This window comes from Myotis daubentonii, chromosome 12 (genome assembly GCF_963259705.1).
Source record: "Myotis daubentonii chromosome 12, mMyoDau2.1, whole genome shotgun sequence".
NCBI lineage: Eukaryota > Metazoa > Chordata > Mammalia > Chiroptera > Vespertilionidae > Myotis > Myotis daubentonii.
In genome coordinates this window covers 31230988-31253536 of record NC_081851.1, presented here as the reverse complement: position 1 = coordinate 31253536, position 22549 = coordinate 31230988, and the positions used below count along the sequence as shown (strand labels likewise).

The following is a 22549-nucleotide window of genomic DNA, read 5'->3' as shown; positions in this document are numbered from 1 at the left end:
TTTTGAGGAAACTCCATACTGTCTTCCATAGTGGCTGCACCAGTCTGCATTCCCACCAGCGGTGCACAAGTGTTCCTTTTTCTCCACATCCTCTCCAGCACTTGTCGTTTGTTGATTTGTTGATGATAGCCAGTCTGACAGGTGTGAGATGGTACCTCATTGTTGTTGTGATTTGCATCTCTCTGATGATTAGTGACTTTGAGCATGTTTTCATATGTCTCTTGGCTTTCTGAATGTCCTCTTTTGAAAGGTATCTATTTAGATCCTTTACCCATTTTTTGATTGGATTGTTTATCTTCCTTTTGTTAAGTTGTATGAGTTCCCTATAAATATTGGAGATTAGGTCCTTATCAGATATGACATTGGCAAATATGTTTTCCCACACAGTGGGTTTTCTCGTTGTTTTGTTGATGGTTTCTTTTGCTGTGCAGAAGCTTTTTATTTTGATGTAGTCCCATTTGTTTATTTTCTCTTTAGTTTCCAATGCCCTAGGAGCTGTATCGGTGAAGAAATTGCTTCGGCATATGTCTGAGATTTTCTTGCCTTTGGATTCTTCTAGTATTTGTATAGTTTCCCGTCGTATATTTAAGTCCTTTATCCATTTTGAGTTTATTTTTGTGTATGGTGTAAGTTGGTGGTCTAGTTTCATTTTCTTGCATGTATCTGACCAATTTTCCCAACACCATTTATTGAAGAGACTATCTTGACTCCATTGTATGTTCTTGCCTCCTTTGTCAAATATTAATTGAGCGTATTGGTTGGGGCTGATTTCTGGGCTCTCTATTCTATTCCATTGATCAATATTTCTGTTCTTGTGCCAGTACCAGACAGTTTTGAGAACAGTGGCTTGGTAATACAGCTTGATATCTGGTATTGAGATCCCACTTACTCTGTTCTTTCTCAGGATTGCTGCAGCTATTCGCTGTCGTTTTTTATTCCAGATGAATTTTTGGAGCGTTCGTTCTAGATCTGTGAAATATGCCATTGGTATTTTAATGGGAAGTGCATTGAATTTATAGATTGCTTTGGGCAGTATGGACATTTTAATGATGTTGATTCTACCAATCCAAGAACATGGTATGTTCTTCCATCTGTTTATGTCTTCCTCTATCTCTTTTTTCAATGTCCTGTAGTTTTCTGAGGTCTTTTACCTCTTTAGTTAAGTTTATTCCTAGGTAGCTTAATATTTTGGTGCAATGGTAAATGGGATTGCTTTTTTAGTCTCTCTTTCTGCACATTCACTATTGGTGTATAGAAATGCCATAGATTTCTTGGCGTGAATTTTGTATCCTGCTACATTGCCGAATTCTTTTATTAAGTCTAATAGTTTATTGATGGAGTCTTTAGGGTTTTTTAAGTATAATATCATGTCATCTGCAAATAAGGACAGTTTTACTTCTTCTTTTCCAATTTGGATGCCTTTTATTTCTTCTTCTTGTCTAATTGCAATGGCTAATACTTCCAGTACTATGTCAAACAGGAGTGGTGAGAGTGGGCATCCCTGTCTTGTTCCTGTTCTTAGGGCAAATGGTGTTAGTTTTTGTCCATTGAGTATGATGTTGGCTGTGGGTTTGTCATATATGGCTCTTATTATGCTGAAGTATGATCCTTCAATTCCCACCTTGCTGAGAGTTTTTATCAAAAATGGGTGTTGAATTTTGTCAAACGCTTTTTCTGCATCAATTAATATGACTATGTGGTTTTTTCTTTCAATTTGTTTATGTGATGTATCACGTTTATTGATTTGCGGATATTGTACCATCCTTGCATCCCTGGGATAAATCCTACTTGGTCATGGTGTATGATCTTTCTGATGTACTGCTGGATCTGATTTGCTAAGATTTTGTTAAGGATTTTGGCATCTATATTCATGAGGGATATTGGCCTGTAATTCTCTTTCATTTTGTTGTCTTTACCTGGTTTTGGTATTAGGGTGATGCTGGCTTCATAGAATGAGCTTGGAAGTGCTCCTTCCTCTTGGATTTTTTGTAGTAGTCTGAGGAAGATAGGATTTAGTTCTTCCTTGAATGTTTGGTAAAACTCCCCTGTGAAGCCATCTGGTCCTGGGCTTTTGTTTGCTAGAAGCTTTTTGATGACTGCTTCAATTTCTTCCATAGTTATTGGCCTGTTGAGGTTTTTAGATTCTTCCTGATTAAGTTTTGGAATGTTGTATTTTTCTAGGAATATGTCCATTTCCTCCAGGTTGTCTAGTTTGTTGGAGTAGAGCTGTCCATAGTATTTTTTAACAATCATTTGTATTTCTGTGGGATCTGTTGTTATTTCGTCTCTATCATTTCTGATTTTGTTGATTTGGGTCCTTTCTCTTTGCTTCTTGGTGAGCCTGGCTAGAGGTTTGTCAATCTTGTTTATCCTTTCAAAGAACCAGCTCTTGGTTTCATTGATTTTCTGTATTGTTTTTTTGGTCTCTATGTCATTTATTTCTGCTCTAATCTTTATTATCTCCTTCCTTCTGCTCACTCTGGGCTTTTTTTGTTGCTCTCTTTCTAATTCTTTGAGCTGTAGATTTAGATGACTTACTACCATTTTTTTCTTGTTTGTTGATATAGGCCTGTAGAGCTATAAATTTCCCTCTCAGGACTGCTTTCATTGCATCCCAAAGGTTTTGGATTGTTGTGTTTTCATTGTCATTAGTTTCCAGGATGTTTTTAATTTCTTCTTTGATCTCATTGGTAACCCAATCAATATTTAATAACATGCTATTCAGCTTCCAAGTGTTTGAGTATTTTGAGTTGTTTTTATTGAATTTTATTTCTAATATTATGGCCTTGTGATCTGAGAAGATGCTTGGTATGATTTCAATTGTCTTGAATTTGGGGAGACTTTGTTTGTGACCCAATATGTGGTCTATTTTTGAAGATGTCCCATGAGCACTTGAGAAGAACGTATATTTTGTGGCTTTGGGGTGAAATGTTCTGAAGATGTCAATTAAGTCCATCTGATCTAGTGAGTCATTTAGGACTGCTGTTTCTTTGCTGAGTTTTTGTCTAGCAGATTTATCCGGTGATGTCAGTGGTGTATTAAAGTCCCCTACTATGATTGTATTGTTTTCAATCTCTCCCCTGATGTCTTCCAGGAGTTTTCTTATGTATGTGGGTGCTCCTGCATTGGGTGCATATATGTTTATCAGGGTTATATCCTCTTGTTGTATTGATCCCTTTAGTATTATGAAGTGGCCTTCCTTATCTCTTGTTATGGCCTTCACTTTGAGGTCTATTTTGTCTGATATAAGTATTGCTACCCCAGCTTTTTTTTTCATTTCCATTTGCCTGAAAGATATTTTTCCATCCCTTCACTTTCAGTCTGTGTGAGTCCCTTCTAATGAGGTGGGTCTCTTGTAGACAGCAAATATATGGGTCATGTTTTTTTTATCCATTCAGCCACTCGATGTCTTTTGATTGGACCATTTAGTCCATTTACATTTAAAGTTATTATTGAAAGGTACTTGTTTGTAGCCATTTCTATTTTTTTTTTTTGTGGCTGTTTTCTTTCTGGGCTTTTTAGTTCTTCTTTTTACACCAGTCCCTTTAGCATTTCTTGCATTGCTGGCTTGGTGGTGATAAACTCCCTTAGCCTTTTTTTTTGTCTGTGAAGCTTCTTATTTCCCCTTCAATTTTGAATGATAGCCTTTCTGGATAGAGTATTCTTGGATTCAGTCCTTTGCTTTGCATCACTTTGTAAATTTCTGTCCATTCTTTTCTGGCCTGATGTGTTTCTGTTGAGAAATCATTTGATAATCTGATGGGGGATCCTTTGTAGGTAATTCTCTGTTTCTCTCTTGCAGTCTTTAAGATTCTCTCTTTGTCTTGTACATTTGCCATCATTATTATGACGTGTCTTGGTGTGGGTCTTTTGGGGTTCATCTTGCCTGGGACTCTCTGTACTTGTGTAACTTTTTTCTTCCCCATATCTGGGAAGTTTTCTGACATTAATTTTTCAAATAGATTTTCTAATCCTTGCTGCTCTTCTTGTCCTTCTTGCAGCCCTATTATGCGTATGTTACTTCATTTCATGTTGTTCCGAAGCTCTCTTAGGCTCTCCTCCTGCTTTTTAATTCTTTTCTCCAGTTGCTGTTCAGATTGAGCTTGTTTCTCTGCCTTATCTTCTAATTCACTAATTAGGTCCTCTGTTTCTTCTAGTCTGCTGTTGAAACTTTCCATGGTGTTTTTGATTGTAGCTATATCACTTTTCATTTCTTCCTGATTCTTGCATAGGTTGTTGATTTTCTCATCCATCCGGTGAATGAATTGTACAACCATTATTCTGAATTATTTTTCTGTCATGTTGCGTGCTTCAACTTCATTAATGCCCTTTCTTGATGACTCCTCATTGTCTTTCCTCTGGGTGTTGTTTCGTCTCTTCATTCTGATTATCTCCCGATGGTTCAAACGTCGAGTTGCGTGGGCCTGGGCCGTGTGCAGTGGGAGCCTCCCACCACCCTAGTGTCACTGAAGAGCTCTGACACTAAGATGTGTGGTTGTTGTGGGTTGGTGGGAACCAGGCTTGCTCAGAGTCAGTGTTGTCAGCGCTCAATGTGGCCTCGTACGCGCCCTTAGAATCAGGGACCCTGCCTGCACCGTGCTGAAACAGAGACCCCCCCTGAAGCGTGTTGAAAACCGGAGCCCCCTAGCGTGCGCCAGGAGTCAGAGTTCCCCAAGAATCCAGTATCAGAGTCTCTGTTGCTTCGTGCAACCTTGCCTTGAGAATCAGGTTCCCTGTGTGCCCTTGCACCAGGAATTGGAGTCACTGGCTCTTAGTATGAATGCACAGGAAATCAGGATCTCAGGCGCAGGTGATAAGAAACACAGTCAAGTCACTGGTGCTTGGTGCTGCCTCCTGCCCAGAGAATCGAAGTCCCTGGGCCTGTGGTATGCAGGACAAATTCCTGGTGTTCGTGTGATTGCTCCCAGCCCAGGGCTCCGAAGCCGGCAGTGCAAATAGGATCAGTTCCTGGGGTTTGCACAATTGCTCCCAGCCCAAGGCTCAGAAGCCGGCAGTGCACATAGGATCAGTTCCTGGGGTTCGTGCATTTGCTCCCAGCCCAGGACTCCTGAACCTGGCCCTATGAGGGATCAGTTCCAAGGTGCTCGCGCACTTCCAGGCTAAAGTTCCTGGAGCGCCGAGGCCCGGCAAGGGGTGGGTCTATCAGTTAGTTACTCTGGCGCTGCCGCAAGCCTGTGGGAAGGGGGGATGGGCTCTGTTACTCACGGATCTGCCACTGGGATTTCTGAACTTTTGGTGTCCACAGGTTTGTAGCTGTGGTCACAGGTCTCTGTCCCCAGTGGCTGCAGGGTCCTGGTATGCGTCTGAGATCAGACTGGGTGGTGCTGAGGCCAGGATCCTAGTCTCAAGCAGCTCTGTTTCCCAAGATGGCCTGGTCGCCCAGGAGTGTCCGCGCAGGGAGCGGGACTCAGCCGCCTAAGACTGCCCGGTTTAACAGCCCCTTAGAAGACCTGCAGAATCTAACTGTCCCTAGCTCATACACACACCACACGCGTCCACACACTCCTCTATCACTTCCTTGCGCTCTCACACTCTCTCCCTCCCTACCTTCCTGCTGGTCGCCATTTTTCCAGAACCATAAATTTTCTAATCATTCTTCTATTTAGGTATTTAATCATTTTTTACATATACTAGAGGCCCGATACATGAAACTCATGCAAGAGTAGGCCTTCCTTCCCCCAGCTGCCAGCACCAGCTTCCCTCTGGGATCCCGGACCCGGGCTCCCACGGGACTCCATCAGGCACCCTGGACCCAGGCTTCCCTGGCAGACTGGCTTTGTCCTGGCTTAGTCTAATTAGCATATTATGCTCTTTTTATTATAGATATATATCAATCAACCATATGTAGTATTAGTTCACCTTTCTGGATTTTTATGCAGGTATATTTTATGTAACATTCTGGAACTTTTTTGTTTATATTATCATAAATTTAAAAATCTATCTACTTTGAGACAAATATTTCTGTATTGGTTTTAACTGCCCTGTAATATTTATTCGAGTAACTATTTCAGAACTATTTATGTATTCATTTACTGGTGAATATTTACCATATTTTGTTGATTTTCTTTATTTATTATTATTTTTAAAATATGTATATATTTTTACTTCAGAGAGGAAGGGAGATGGAGAGAGAGAAACATCAGTGATGAGAGAGAATCATTGACCGACTGCCTCCTGCACACCTCACACTGGGGATTGAGTCTGCAACCCAGGCATATGACTAGGTTTCAGAGCAGACCGTGACTTCCTAGTTCATTGGTTGATGCTCAACCACTGAGCAACACTAGCTAGGCATATGTTGTTGATTTTAAAATGTGCAATAGGCCACATTTAAAATCATTTGAAATCCAAATACAGTGCTAATAATAACGTACACGGCCTTCATCTACTCTGTAGGACAAGGGTCCGCAAAATTCCTGTGTAAAGGGTTTGGTAGCAAATGGTTTGGGCTCTGTAGACAATACCATCTGGGTCATAACTACTCAACTCTGCCATTGTAACATGCAAGTAGCCAAAGACAATGTGTAAATGAATGTACATGTCTGCCATCCAGTGAAACGGTAATCATGGACACCAAACATTAATTATGGACACCAAAATGTTAATTTTGTATTATGTTTATGTATCAAAAATATTCTTTTCATTGTTTTCTAATTTTTAAAAAGTGAATAAAATTTTTTCTTATCTCATCTGACATATATAAACAGGCAATAGTCCAGATTCCACTCACTGACTATAAATTTATGACACCTGGTATATAGATAATATAATGACATACCCTCCTTTATAACATCTACAAAAAATTATTTCCTTCTTTAATATAAAACAATAAAATAAGTCAAAAGTCAAAAGCTCAGATACTCTGCATGATGATGAGCAAACCAGTGACCTAATGAAAAATTCTGGCTCTCGACAGTGACTTGGTAAGAATGCAGAAGTGTCCTGTGTTGAAGTTATTCTGCAGGGACAGACTGTCAGTAAGCAATGCTGGGTGGATGAACTAACCCAGACTCCAGAGCACAGCAAGATGGAAGCAAGGATCCCAGGGTGGCCTCCTGGTACTGGGCAGAGGCGCCACAAGGAGGTGCTGCAGTGGCAAACCAGCCTGGCATATCTGGCCACAGGCGCCCACATGGGTGAGGGGAACAAGTTAGGGGACCATGAGTCACAGGACCCGCTGGGCTTCCTGGCTCGCGCTGCTGCCTCATCCGGGTCCGCCAGGGTCCCGCGGGCGGAGGAGCCCTTGGAGGCCGAGCCCAGCTGGTGTGGAACCGCCCCCGCTGCCAGACCAAGTGCATCTGCCTGGAGTCCAGGCCACCATCCTGCAGGCGCTCCTCTCCTGCATGTGGGCTGGATCCACTTGCTCATCTGAGGGAGGAGCTGGAGCAGAAGCTGGTGAGGGGCAGCACTGGGCCAGACCGCCTTCCTCAGTGTCACCAAGGTGAGCGCCCTCCTGCTCGCCTGCCCAGCGCCTCCCGCCTAAAAGCCTAGTCGACCCCCCACCTCCACGCCACCCTCCCCCCCCCCCCCCGCCTCCACGCAACTGTGTGCGGGTTCCAGCCTATCTGGCACCTCCCAGGTGCTGGGACTTGGAGTGTCCCATGTGGTAGTGGCTGTTGTGGGCGGGAAGGGCTCATTCCAAAGGTGAACTTGGGCTTGTCAGGTATTTAAAACGCTTGGAGGATTGGGGCTTCCCTGGGCCTTGCTCTGTGGGGGAAGCCAAGGTGTGACTTTCCCGAAGGGTGGGACTTGGAGAGCCCCAGGGTCCTGGGAGAAAGCAGGAGAGTGGAGAGGCTCCATCAGGTCGCCACCTGGGACCAAGAGCCCCAGTGAGAGACCAAGAGCCCCCTGTGGGCTCCTTCCCTGAGCTGGGCTGGTCCCCTGTCATTCTGGGGCAGGTTGCATGTGCTCCCTGGACCTGGAGGAGTGGTGGCAGCTGAGATGACAGGAGGCAGCTGGGGACACAGTTCCACCCAGACCCCAGCAGGGCCCCCTGTCTATTAAGCCAGGCAGTGAGGGGTCCTGCTTCTCCAGGGCTTGTGACTCAAGCCAGGGAAAAAGACAGATCTGTAGTCCCCATAAAATTAAGTACCTGGTCAAATATGGTGTGTGTGTGGTGGGGTGGGGGGGTTGTGAGCGGGGGAGGGTGGAGAGGTGAGCTGAGGGAAGGGAATGGGAAGGGGCAGAGCTTATTCCAGGCCTGGGAATATGTGTCTTGGAGGGAAGTCAAATCATGAGCCCATTAACAACTTGGTGTTTATTCAGCAGTGGCTTCAGTGTAAGGATGATAAATTGTGGTTGGTTGGTTGGATTGGTGGGGAGGTTGGTTGGTTTGGTCTCAGAAGAAATAAGAGGTCGAGACAATCGTCAGTCTTTACTTAGAGCCCAGCAGTGACCTGACTTGGTCTTGGCTGGTAGGGCCTGTCCTCAGGCTGAGTTTGGAAGTGTTCTGAGAGAGATGGCAGCTCTTCTCCCACCTGTGAGCTGAGGCTGGCATCCTTGCTGCCTAGCAGCTGGCTGTCCAAGGGACATAGTGGCAGGAATGATTCACACACAGCTCCCTTCCTCACTGGGCGGAATAGGTGACATGTGGCTCTCAGTCCGTGCACTAAGCTAATGTCAGGATGGGGCAGACCCTACATGGAAGTATTTCAGCTTCACAAACCATTTGAGTGAGTTGAATAACAACTCTTGCGTTTTTTAACTTTTAAGGCAGAAGATACAGCCACCTTTTAATTTGATGTTTACAAGAGTTGATTTTTACACCCCAAAAAGTGGCTTCAGCTGAAGTTTTCCATACCTGGGAAGTTACTTGTTGAATTTTAATAAAAGTGACATATAGTACTCAACACATCTGTATTTTCTGAGCCTATTCACACCAATACAAAGAATATGCAATTATGTTTTAAAAAAATAATGCTAAATTTACTAGTTTGGGTTATAGGACAGTTACTAAGAAATGTTTCATAGTATCTACCAAAATGTTATAGGATAAGTTTTATAGAGATTGTATATTTTTGAAATGAGTAGTAGTATAAAACTGTGTTTACATTTTTGTGAAGTTTTGTACCACAAAGTTTAAACCAAGGAAAAGTTTATTATTGCTGAATTATTTAGGAAGATTGTAGAAATCAGAACCTACAATTATTTTTTGAAGCGTTTGTAGAAAACTTATTTAAGAGGTCTAATTTGACCCTCATCCTATAGATGTAGCTAGGAGACCCAGAAAGGGTAAATGAAATCCCCAAGAACACAAACTATTAATAGCAGAGATCAAATGAGAAGCCAGGGCAAGTGCTCATTCTATTTTTCCTGCCAGCCTCTGTAGACCCAGTTGAGGTTAGCACCATAGAGCTGTGACTTAGTAGATCTGAATCCTTTAAAAATCTTTTCTGTATACATGTTTCTCTTAGGAGTCTTGATAGTATTATTTAATTACTAGAGTCCCGGTGCATGAATTCATGCACATTGAAAGGAGATTAATTAGAAGAAATATTGTAAGATCACTGTTTGCCCTTTCTCAATAATAGAAGTGTATACCAAATTCACAATCAACAGTGACAGCTGGAAACACATGCAACTGGTGCCAGTGAGATATATATATATATATATATATATATATATATATATATATATATATATCAAAACTTTCTGATTTAGCTAAACTTTTTCCAGCCTAGTGAAGTGCCCCAATTTTTTTTTTCAGGATATTGACAGCAAAACAGCAGTAAATACCAATATGAAAGCAGATTATTATTGTGGATCATGCAGGGATAACAAAGGGAGAAATATTTAACTATAGCACTGTTTGACTCTATTCTGTGCAGTGAGAAAACCTGAAGTCATGTTCAGTTTCTACCATTTCTTGCTTCTTTTCAGTTGGGTCAATTTTTAAAACATATCAAATCTCCATTTTCTGGCTAATGAAATGAAAACTGGATTCTACCGAGTTTCCTCTCTACCTATTCTAGGACTTTAGTGAGGATCAAATGAGATGAGGCACGTGAAAAACACTTCAAAGATATTTGGTGAAAGTGTAAAATGTTTGCACCTGGCTATAAAGCAAGTGGGTGAAGAAACTCCAAGGAGGCTAGTCGCTAGGGAGAGGAAGCCTGGCATTACTACGTGACATCATTACCTGGTGACCACAGCCACCATTTCTGTGCTGGGCTGGCCTGTGGGCTTTGTGCCATGGGTTTGTGGCGGGGCCTGTGTCCCACTGGGGAAAAGCGGGGTGTTGCTTGTGGACTCTCGAGCGCAGTGCCCTTCCTCTGTAAATGGCCAGTTCAGGTCAGGGCAGCTCCAGTATTGAACATCTGTCCCTGGTGGTCAGTGCTCTTCATAGTGAGTGGTCAGGTGGTGGAATCCTTAGCACATTAGCCATATATAGATAGATAGATAGATTTTGCAATAAGAATGGCAAAATCCGTTTTAAAAAAAATTACTGTGGCTCATGTCTGAAATTTATCAAATCTGAAACTTTACTGTAGATATCAGCCTTCCAATGAGGAATTCTTCAAATACAGCCTGAGCTGTGGACCCTGAGGCATCCTTCTTGGAGCCTCTCTTCAGGGTTGCTGACCCGCCCCATCCCCTGCCGCGCCTCCAACCCCTGCCCATTATTTTTTCCAAGCAGACCCAGCACCTCCAAAGCCCAGTGTTCTCATTCAGGAGCTGTTGGAGTGCAAGAATGCATTTTAAAGGATATTTCACAGCCCAAAGCACTTTTTAAGTTTCTCAAAGATAAGTGGATGGTCACTGAACATGGATGCAAAATGCATTTTACACCAAAAAAAGTTACTTAAATGTTTAGAAGATTTTTTCTCATTATCAAAATAATATAGGATTATTAGTACAAACTTCAAAAGAATAGTATAAAGTAAAAGAAATCACTTCTTTCCACTATACAAGGTTAACTACTGTCAACATTTCAAAGTATTTCCTTTTGTCTTTCGTACATTTATATATCCAGATACCTTTTTGAGGTGATACTATTAATTCATTTATATTAATATATGTTGTATTGGCTTCAGACAGGAAAGGAGAGGGAGAGAGAGGTAGTAACATGAATGATGAGAACGAATCATTCATCAGTTGCATCCTACACGCCCCCTACTAAGGATGGAGCCCAAAACCAGGGCATGTAGTCTGGCAGGGACTCCATGTACGACCTCCTGGTTCATAGATCAAGGCTCAACCACTGAGCACGCCTCCAGGGCAAGATGATACTATTTGTTATGTGTGTATCCTGATTGGTTTTCTCTTAGTTATGGGGTATTCATTCCACTGCATCTATAACCACTTTTTTCCCATTGATTAAGGCACTGTGTATTTTTCCCAGCTTTATTGAGAAATAATCAATATACACCACTGTATAAGTTTAAGGCAGACAGAACGATGGTTTGATTTACCTACATTGTGAAATGATTACCACAATGGGTTCAGCTAACATCTATTGAAGATGTGACAAACCAAAATTAAAATCTCTAATGTAATTTGGGTTATTTTTTCTTCAAAGTCAAACCTACAATTGTTACTATTGCAAAAAAGAGCTTGTACTTGGAACTAAAGTGCAGGGTGTGGTGGGTCTGCAGGCTGAGGCTCTACAGCCCTGGCCCCTTGCACTTGACCCCTGTGCCTGTTCACATGCAGATCCTTTCTCCTTCCAGACTTCACATGAGACTGGTGATGGATGTGCTGCCCCTGCTGGACGGGGCTCCACAGTGTGTCTTCCCACCATGGAGTGGCGTAGGTGAGACCCCCTGTGTAAGGCTGTGGAGCATATGAAGTTCAGAGACACTTGTGTCTCAGCAGCTCTGGGGGTGATCTCAGCATCAGCGTGCTCAGGGCCTATGCTGCCTCCAGGGTGTGCTTTTTGCGGGTCCAGCTCATCCATAGCACCTCTCTCCCTGGATTTCAGCCACTTTACTGGCCCTTCTGCTAGAAGCTCAGGTTCTCTCAGAACCTTACAGTCCTCTCCACCCATGAGCTGTGTGGAAGCTTCATATAACAGGATGGTTTTCAGGGAAAACTGGCAAGAGAAAAAGAAGAAAAATAATCAGGAGTCGCCCCAATACTTTGGAGTCCACGGCCCCATTTTCCCAGGTCCTCACCAGCGATGGGTTTTCCCTCACATTTAAGGGGCTTATGCTCAGGCCATGGCATTATAGCCCGGCCAGGAGAGAAGGGGGAAGGGTCCAGGGCAGCTGTCACTCTGGCTCCAACAGTCCCCTGGTCCAGTCCTCTCTGAGTCATTCCCATCTTGCTCACAGAGCAGTGCTAAGACTCACTGCCTTCAAGGCCAATCAGCTCACCACCGTGCTGGTCACTGGTCAAGTTCTCACTTCTCTCCCCACTCAGCCCACTGCTGCTCTCTCTGGAGTCCGCAGATAGTATTCTCTCTGAGACCATGGTTGTCATCATTGGGTGGACAGCTGGCCATTGGTCTGCTCCATCTCTGTGGCTCCAGAATGATGTCTTTTCTTCTTTGGAGAAGAAGAAAAAACAGCACGAATATGGGTCTGGACTGCAAGTAGCCTTTCTGTAGAAATGCATGGACAGTGAGTTTTTTTTTACTCTTAGTACTTTGAAGTGCTATGTGGATTGGCATGAGGTACTTTTATTTTATTATTATTTCTGGATGTTCTTCCTGAAGGATGACTGAGTTGGCTGGCTGCACAGGTAAAGGAACAAGAGGGTGAGTGTGCTGCCCTATGTGCCAAGTAGCAAGGAATTTGTGCTGTTCTGCATTTCTGAGCCTCTCTCACCATGTGAGTCAGGTCTGGCCAGAGGCAAGGACAGCCATGAGTGGCTGCTCCCAGCCCATCCTGACACCACTCATCTGTCCCACCTCTACACCATTGAGCTGTGCTCACTTCCAGCTAAATCCACAAGCCAGGGGAGCCCTGGAGCCCTGAGTCACTGTGTGGAGAGGATGAGCTTTGGTGGCTCCCTGGCCCACATCATGGACCAAAAAGAGCAAGATTTTATGGGGTACAGACACTGAAAAGGCCTTCATGACAGCCCTACATTATTACCCTAATGGTACAGGTTTGGATGGACAATTACAAACTCCCTAATTGACCACAGAGTAAAGTATCAAACCTTTAATGAGTGACACTCCATCTCTCACCTACGTTTCACCCCTTTAAATAGGGATGTGTTGATTTCATCCACCAGCATTAATTCTTCTATCTCACATTCAAGTTGACAGGAATATTGGAGCCATCTATGGAAGGACAGCGCATATGAAGACAGGGTATTATTTTTAGTTAATTTTGAGCACCACTCTGTCGAGTACAAAGAGAAAAATTATTTTTCTTTCCTGACCTTTAACAGAGCATAGGTATCTTTTCGACAGTTGAGATCTGTAGATGATTAAAAGGCACGTGCTTCCAACGACAATGCTGCCTTCCTTCATCCTTGTCCTTTGGTAGCATCACTCCTGGGCCCTGTACCCAGGTCCCAACCAAGACACCGAGAAGTGAATCTGCTCTGTCGACGAGACCCTGGCCCAGCGTTCCTGGAATGGCACAAAAGGCCCAGACTTGTCACTTGGTGGATGTGGTGTAATGAAGCAGAGGGTCACTGTGGGAGGATTGCACTACCTGTGTTGTGTTTTTTAGATGGTTAAAAGGTTTGAAGCTCCTTTAAGAAACCAGGTGGTACAGTGAAGGAGCTGTTCCCCCGAGTGATCGCATTAGAGGTGGCTGAGACACAGCAGCTGTATTAAAAGCTGTGGAAGCTTCATGATGGGATGAGAACTTAGCCGTGTAGGTGACTGGCCTGGATGGTGGCCCTCAATCCCACTGACCACCAGTTCCTGTGGGCAATTCTTTATACTCAGCCCTGACCACAACTGGACCTGCTGGACCAGATTCCCTGGGGCAAGACAACCAAATCTGGTTGTCGCCTGTTTTATTTTTTAACCTTTTAAAAATATAATTGTAGATTCCATTATTTATAAGAGATAACGCAGAGGTAGCCCATGTAATCTGACCCGGTTTCCCTCAATAATATCTTATAAAAATCTCACAACCAGGATATTGACAGTGACCCAACCACCCATGTAAGGCCCATAGCAAACAGCTCTACCCGATTCTCCCACACCCAGGACAGTGCCTTCTATTTTTTGGGGGGGTATATTATTATCACAGTAATATATAGACAATGAAATTTACCATTTTAAGTATTTTTCAGAGCACAGTCCAGTGGTGTTAAGTGGTCCTTAACACAACTTAACAATCATATTGTTGTGCTGCCCTCACCACCATCAGCTCCATCACTGCTCTCCTCTTCTCCAACTGAAGCTCTGTCCCCACTAAACAACAACTCTGCATCCACTCCCCCATTACTGGTACCCTCCATCTTACCTCTATGACTCTGATGGCTCTAGGGACCTCATGTGAGTGGGATCACTCACTATTTGTCCTTTTGTGACTGGCTTATTTCATTGAGCATCATGTCTTCAGGGTCCATCCAAGTTGTAACATGTGCCACAATGGCCTATTTTTCTAAATTGAATATATTGGGGTGAGATTGGTAATGAAATCATGTAGCTTTCAGGTATACAGTTCTGTAATACATCACCTGTATGTTGAATTATGTATCTCACCGCCCTCCCCCCTTACCCTAGGTCAGGTCTCCTTCCATCACAATTTATCCTTTCTAGACCCTCTTCTACACACACCCCTCTCTCTGTGATAATCACCAAACCACTGTCTGTGTCTATAAGTCTTTTCTTTGCTTAATCCCTTCACTTTTCCCCTAGTTCCCCAACCTCCTCCCCTCTGACAGTATTCAGTCAGTTTTCTGTATCTAGGAGCCTGTTTCTATTTTGATTGTAGTTTATTTTGTTCATTAGATTCCACATATCAGTGAAACCATAAGGAACTTGTATTTCTCTGACTGGCTTACTTCACTTCACTTATCATAATACTCACCGGCTCCATCCATGCTGTTGCAAAAGGTAAGCTTTTCTTCATGTCCTTTTGTGTGTGTGTAGGTGAGTAGTATTCCATTGTGTTAATGTACCGCAGCTTTTTCTCCACTTATCTGCTGCTGGGCACTTGGGCTGCTGTGAAATCTTGGCTATTGTAAGTAATGCTGCAGTGAACATAGCATTGCATATATCCTTTCCGATCAGTGTTTCAGGTTTCTGCAGAGATATTCTCAGAAGTGGAAATGTTAGGTCATAAAGCAGTTCTATTTTTAATTTTTGAGGGAACTTCATACTGCTTTCTACAGTGTTTACACCAATCTGCATTCCCACCAAGAGTACACGAGAGTTCCCTTTTCTCCACATATTCACCAGCACTTGATGTTTATTGATTTATTGATGATAGCCATTCTGACAGAGGTGAGGTGATACCTCACTGTGATTTTCATTTCCATTTCTGTAATGATTAGTGATGCTCAGCATCTTCTTATTTGTGTAATAATCATCTGCAGATCCTCCCTGGAGAAGTGTCTGTTTAGGTTCTTTGCTCATTTTTAAATTGGATTGTTTAATTTTTTAATGATGTTGAGTTTCTTAAGTTCTTCATAAATTTTGGATATTAAACCCTTATCAGATGTATCATTGGCAAATATGTTCTCCCATTCAGTGGGTTGTCTTTTCATTTTGTTGATGGTTTCCTTTGCTGTGCAACAACTTTCTAGATGGATGTAGTCCCATTTGTTTAGTTTTTCTTTTGCTTCTCTTGCCCAAATAGATACATCAGAATAAAAAATATTTCTATGAAAATTTGCCTTTATTTTCTTCTAGAATTTTCACAGTTTCAAATCTCACTTTTAAGTCTTTAATGCATTCTGCGTTTATTCTTCAATATGGTGTAAGAAGGTAGTCTGCATTCATTGAATTTTTCTACTTATATGTCCAATTTTCCCAATAGCATTTATTGAGTGGTCTATCTTTACCACATTGTATATTCTTGTAACCCCTGTGAAATATTAATTGACCATAAATGTATGGGTTTATTTCTGGACTTTTTATTCTGTTCCACAGATCTTTATGTCTGTTTTATGCCAGTACCATACTATATTTATTACTATGGCCTCGTAGTATAGTTTGTAATCAGGTAGCATGATACCTCCCACTTTGTTCTTCTTTCTCAAGATTACTCTGGCTATTGGTTTGGTTTTATTTGTGTGTGTGTGTGTGTGTGTGTGTGTTGTGTTGTGTTTTTTTGTTGTTGTTGTTGTTGTTGTTGTTTTTGTACTTCCATATAAATTTTTGTGATATTTGTTGTAGCTCTCTGAAATACATCACTGGACATTTGAATGTTGTTAATTCTTCCTATCTTTGAACACCATATATGCTTTTATTTATTTGTATCTTCTTCAACTTCTTTCTTTCTTCCTTCCTTTCTTTCACTTTCTTCTTTCTTTTTCTTTCTTTTTTTCTTTCTTTCTTCTTCATAATCTTTATTATGTTCAGGTGCATTCCCTCTATTCACATTTGGCTGAGAGTTGTTATAATGAATAGGTGTGTTTTGATGCTCTTTCTGCATCTATTGTTATAACCATGTGATTTTTATTTATTTTGTTTACGATGTATCATGTTTTTTATGTGTAGATACTTTCAAAGCTTGCATCCCTGGAATAAATCCCACTTCATCCTGGTGTGTAATATTTTTAATGTATTACTGGATCCAGTTTGCCAATATTTTGTGGAGGATTTTAGCATCTATATTCATCAGGGATATTGGCCTATAATTTTTATCTTTGTAAAGTCTTATTCTGGTTTGGGATTAGGAGAATGCTGAACGCATAAAATGAGCTTGGGAGTCTTCCCTTGTCTTGAGTGTTTTGGATGAGTTTGAGGAGAACAGGTGCTAGTTCTTCTCTGACTGTTTGATGAAATGCACTGTGAAACCATCCAGTCCAGCACCTGCATTTGTTTTTTGCTGCTTTGTTTATTTCTGCTCTGATCTTTATTATTTTCTTTATTCTTCTCACTTTATGGTGTCTTTGTTTTTCTTTTGCACTAGTTCCTCTAAGTGTAAAGTTAGATGATGTATTTCAGATTTTTCTTGTTTCTTGAGGTAGGCCTGTAATGTTAGGAATTTCCCTCTTAGGACTGCTTATGCTGTGCTCCATAGAGTTAGGATTGTTGTGCTCTCATTTCCATGTGTTTCAAGGTATTATTTCATTATTTCCTTGATCTCATTGTTATCTATTCATTGTTTAGTAACATGTTAATTAGCCTCCAAGACGTTCTATGTTTTACAGTTTTTTCTTTTTCTTTTTCTGTTTTCTTTTGAATCCTATAATTACTAATTTTTATTGTGGTAAAATAAATATAAGATTTAGAGTTTTAACCACATTTAAGTATACATCAAGTATATTGACATGCAATTCTCACCACCATGTATCCCCAAATTTTTATGTATTTATTTATTTATTTTTGCTTGTCATTGTTTTTATTTCTCTGTTAATAAATTTATTGGGGCAGGGTGGTTTTAGGTGTGTACAATTCAGTAATAGATCACTAGTATATCAGTTTTTTCTAACTGACTTCTAGTTTTCTACAGTTATGACCAGAAAAGATTCTTGATATGATTTCAATCTTCTTAAATTTACTGAGACTGTTTTTGTGCCCTAACATGTGCTCTATCTAGATAATGTTGCACGTCCACTTAAAAAGAATGTATATTCTACTGCTTCAGGGTGAAATGCTCTGAAGATACCAATTAAATCCATTTGATCTATTGTGTTATTTCAGGCCACTTATCTTTTTTTTTTTTTTTAATTTAAAGACTAGGTGTGAGGCCGCCCTGCGCAAGGATGAGAAGGTGCCCAAGTCTCCCCCCCACCTCTCCCTCCCCCCCCAGCCCCCACCCGTCTCCCTCCCCCCCCAGCCTCCGCCCCTCTCCCTCTGCCCCCACCCACAGGGGCCCCATCCCAGGAGGAGGTCAGGGCCCAAGTCTCCCCCCCACCTCTCCCTCCCCCCCCAGCCCCCGCCCGTCTCCCCCCCCCCCAGCCCCAGCCCTTCTCCCTCCACCCCCACCCACAGGGACCCCAGCCCAAGGGAGCCAGGGGAGCCTAGGAGAGCATGTCCCACTCTAGGGGGAAGGGAACGCTTCACTGATTTGAGTGTCACCCTTGCGCAGGGGCCAGCCTAATCTCATCTGTATCATTCCAGCTTTAGTGTATGTGCTCCTGCTGCTGCTGCAGAGTCCCACACCAGGCCACTCTTTGCTTCTTGATTTTCTGTGCGGAAGATCCAGCCATTGATTCCTACGGGATTGTTCAAATCCCCTACTACGTCTGTATTATTGTTGAACTCTCCATTTATGTACATCAGGATTTGATTTACACATTTACTTGCTCTTATGTTGAGGAAATACATGTTTGCAAGGGTTATATCCTCTTGTTGGATGGCTCTCTTTATCATTCTGTGGTGTCCATTCTTATCGCTCAATATAGCCTTTGTTTTAAAGTCTGTTTTGTCAACTCTAGGTTTACCTCCCCGGCTTATTTTTCATTTGTATTTGCATGAAATACCTTTTGCCATCCCCTTGCTTTTTGTCTGTATATCTTTCATTCTGAGATAGGTCTCTTGTTGACTGCGTATATATGGTTCTTGATTTCTTATCAATTCAGCTACCATGTCTTTTAATTGCAGCAGTCAAGCCACTTACATTTAAAGTGATTATTCGTAGATATGTTTTATTCTTTTAACTGTTTCCCTTTTATTCCTTTTTGATAGTTCTTATACTAATGGTTTGGTGGTAACACACTTCTTTTGCTGTTTCTTGTCTAGGAAGCTCTTTATGTCTCCATCAATTTTAAATGACAGCCTTGCTGGGTAAAGTAGTCTTGGTTGAAGGTCCTAGCTTGTCATTATTTTGAATAGTTTGTGCCAATCCCTACTGGCCTGGTATGTTTCTGTAGAGAAATAAGCTGACAATCTTATGGGAGCTCCCTTGTAGGTAACTGACCGTCTATCTTTTGTTGCTTTTAAGATGTCCTGTCTTTAATCTTTGTCATTTTCATGATGATGTGTCCTGGTGTCAAGCCTTTTTGGGTTCATCTTGTCTGGGACTCTGTGCTTCCTGGACTTGTGTGTCTCTTCCTTCACCAGGTTAAGGAACTGTTCGGTCATTATTTCTTTTAATATGGTGTAGTCCCTTAATCTTTCTTTTCTCCTTGTACTCCTATAATGTGGACGTTGTTAATGTTTCATGTTGTCCCAATAGTCCCCATTTTTAAAAGTCCTCATTTTTAAAAGTTCTTTTTTCTTTTTGCTGTTTTGTCTTCTGTGACCTTGTCTTCCAAATCACTAATTTGATTCTCTCCTTAATCAAATTATTTATTTTCTCTAGTGTATTCTTCATTTCAAAGATTTTACTCTTTATTTCTGACTCGATCTTTTATATGACTTAAATATGCTTTTTCATGCCTACTATCAGTTTTCAAGTTCCTACTGATTTCATCCATTCTTCACCTAACTTCAATTAACATCCTTGCAACCATTTTATATATATAAATATATACACAGTATCTGGAATATTGCTTGCCTCACTTTGTTTAGCATTTTTTCTGGATATGTCCCCTGTTCTTAAATTTGGGGCATGTTTCTTTGCATTTTGGCTGCCTCTGTGTGTTTGTTTCTTTGTATTAAAATCCAGGTCTTGGTAGTGTGGCTTCGTGTAGTAGGAGTCCTGTGAAACCCAGTGGCAATTTCTTCTTGATCATCTGAGTTGAGTGCTCCAGGGATGTCCCGTGTGTGTTAGGTGAACCTTCCTGTGCAGTTGATTCTTGATGGCTGTTGGCCCATGCATGTACTAAGTCGATGCTCAGGCTAGTTGGCTGCGACCACAGTGTACCCTGCCTATAGTATAGTGTACAAGCTGCTGACAGGTGTTGACCACGTGGAGTGCAATTCATCTCAGCGGGGTCTGGTGCCTGCCTAGATGTCTCTTTGGATCTGCTACTTCTGAGGCTAATTGTATCCTTCTCTGATGTGCTCTGAAGCTGGCCAATGGGCTTGTTGGTCTGGGGCTTCCTGGGAGCGACTCTGGTGCTGAACAATGTCAGATGCTTGATGTGACTGGCCCAGGGCAATCTATTTGCATCTACAAAGCAATTCACAATTTGTGACAGGCTCTCCTGAGGCCCAGTAAGCACAGGAAGGCCCATCTCCTCCATGGATGTTCCCATCTTCTCCCTGTCTTGTCCCCTCCAGGAAGGGTCCCATCTCCTCCCTGCCATTACCTCCATGAAGGGTCCCCTCCATGAAGGGTTCCCCCCTCCTCCCTGCCCTTCCCATGCATGGAAGGTCCCCTCTTCTCCCTACCCTGCCCCCTCCATGGAGGGTACAATCTCCTCTCTGCCCTTTCCTCCCATGAAGGATCCCACCTCCTTTCTGCCCTTCCCCTCCATGGGGGGTCCCCTCTGCTCCCTACCCTGCCCCCTCCATGGAGGGTACAATCTCCTCTCTGTCCTGCCCCTCCATGGAAGGACCCCTCTCTTCCCTAAACTTCCCCTCCATGGAGGGTCCCATCTGCTCCCTACCCTGCCCCCTCCATGGAGGGTCCCATCTCTTCCCTGACCTTCCCCTCCATAAAGGTTCCCCCTTCCTCCCTGCCATTCCCCTCCATGGAGGTTCCCCTCTCATCCCTGCCCTTCTCCTCCATTGAGGGTCCCATCTCCTCCATAACTGTCCCTTCCATAGAGGGTTCCCTGTAACCACTGCCCTGCACCCTCCATGGAGGGTCCCCTTTTGTCCCTGCCCTGTACCCTCCATGGAGAGTCCCTTCTCCTCCCGGCCCACCTCTCCATGGAGGGTCCCACTCCTCCCTGCCTGTCCCCTCCATTGAGGGTACCCTCTCCTCCCTGCCTTCTCGCCTCCATGGAGGGTCCTATCTACTCCCTGAGTGTCCCCTTCATTGAGGGTCCGCTCTCCTCCCTGGCTGTCCCCCCATGGAGGGTCCCCTCTCCTCCCTGCCTTCTCCCCTCCATGGAGGGTCCCCTCTCCTCCCAGCATGTTCCCTCAAAGGAGGGTGCCCTGTCCCCACTGCCCTGCACCCTTCATGGAGGGTGCCCTTTTGTCCCTGCCCTGTACCCTCCATGGAGAGTCCCCTCTCCTCCCTGCCCACCCCTCCATGGAGGGTCCCCACTCCTTCCTTCCTGTCCCCTCCATGGAGGGTCCCTCCTCCTCCCTGCCCTCTCCCCTCCATGGAGGTTCCCCTCTCCTCCCTCCCCACTCCCCTCCATGGAGGGTCCCCTGTCCTCCCTGCCCTGCCCCCTCCATGGAGGGTTTACTGCCTCCCCTACCCTGTCCCCTCCATGGAAGGACCCCTTCCCCCTGCCCTGGCCCCTCCATGCAGGGTCTTCTGTTTCCCTGCCCTGTCCCATCACTCACAGGCTCTGAGAGGCATGTGCTCTGGTCCCCAGTGTTCATCTGTCCTGCCTCCAGGCCGTGTCCACTGTCTGTACCTGAAGCACATCTCACCGTCTTCATCTGCCTAAATCCTGCCTGGCTCTCAGGACACATGTCAAATATCATTTCAAATGTCAAATCACCGAGTGATCTTTAAAAAAATATAAATCAGATCCCCCTATTCTCGTGCCTAAAAGCCTTCCTGCTGTGACAGCATTTTCAACCCACGCTAGGGCCCTCTATGTCCCCCCCGCCCCCCACCCTCTGCTGTTCCCATCCAGCCTGGCTGTCCTTGCCCTGGGACACTGCCTCTCCTTTTGGGGTGGCTTCCCCAGGTCTCCATGGGACCAGCTCTGTCTCAACAGCCATGTCTCAGTTTAAATATATTGGGGAGCCCTTTCCTGAGCCTGCTGGGGAGTCACTCTGCTAGGGAGCCCCCATCTAGCCCTATGGTATATCACCTGGCAGTAGGTCACAATACTAACAGAGGTCAGAATGGTAAGACAGGTCATAGAGGTAACCTAGCCACCATGCCAGGTCAGCCATGTGGGCCAACCTCTCAAGTTTTCTGGTGGTGTTGTTGGTAAAAATCAGTGAATAAACATTTATTGACACCAACACACCCCAGGTCCTCTACAGAAAGCACAGGAGGTGTGTCTCCCCCCGAGGTCCTGGCCCTCAGTAACCAGGTGTTCTTCAAAGTGAAAACTGGCTGGGAAGGAGGGGCAGAGAAGCCAGCGAGGGACCCCATTTGAGTTGCTTTCTTTGAGGCTGGAGGAAGGGATCAAAGGCCAAGATTTTTGAGAGCCCCAGGAAGCTGGGAGTGGCTTTGTCAGTGAACAGAAGGGAAGTGTGCCAGAAGGAATGGGATCTGCCAGGTCCCCATGAGCAGGCCCCCCGAGGCCTCCTGGGAGGAGGGCAACCCAATGAACCACCTCAGGTTTCTGACCCACAGCACCTGGGACCCCACACTTTGTCCTGTGAACCTCTGCATTTAAAGTCATAGGTCAGGGAACCAAGAGAAATCCTTTGTGTCCCTGTGGCTCCCTAGTCATATACGGTAAGTCTGTTTTCTTCATGGCTCTTCCTGTCTTCTGAAATAAAATGTGGCCTTGGTTCTTGTTCACCTGTCTGTCTCTC

The 22549-nt window shown here is 43.7% G+C and overlaps 1 pseudogene; it reads right to left on the bottom strand.

Annotated features, from left to right (window-relative positions):
- Positions 1 to 18089: 18089 nt before the first annotated feature.
- Positions 18090 to 18203, bottom strand: LOC132214025 (U6 spliceosomal RNA; annotated as a pseudogene).
- Between the last annotated feature and the right edge of the window lie 4346 nt (positions 18204 to 22549).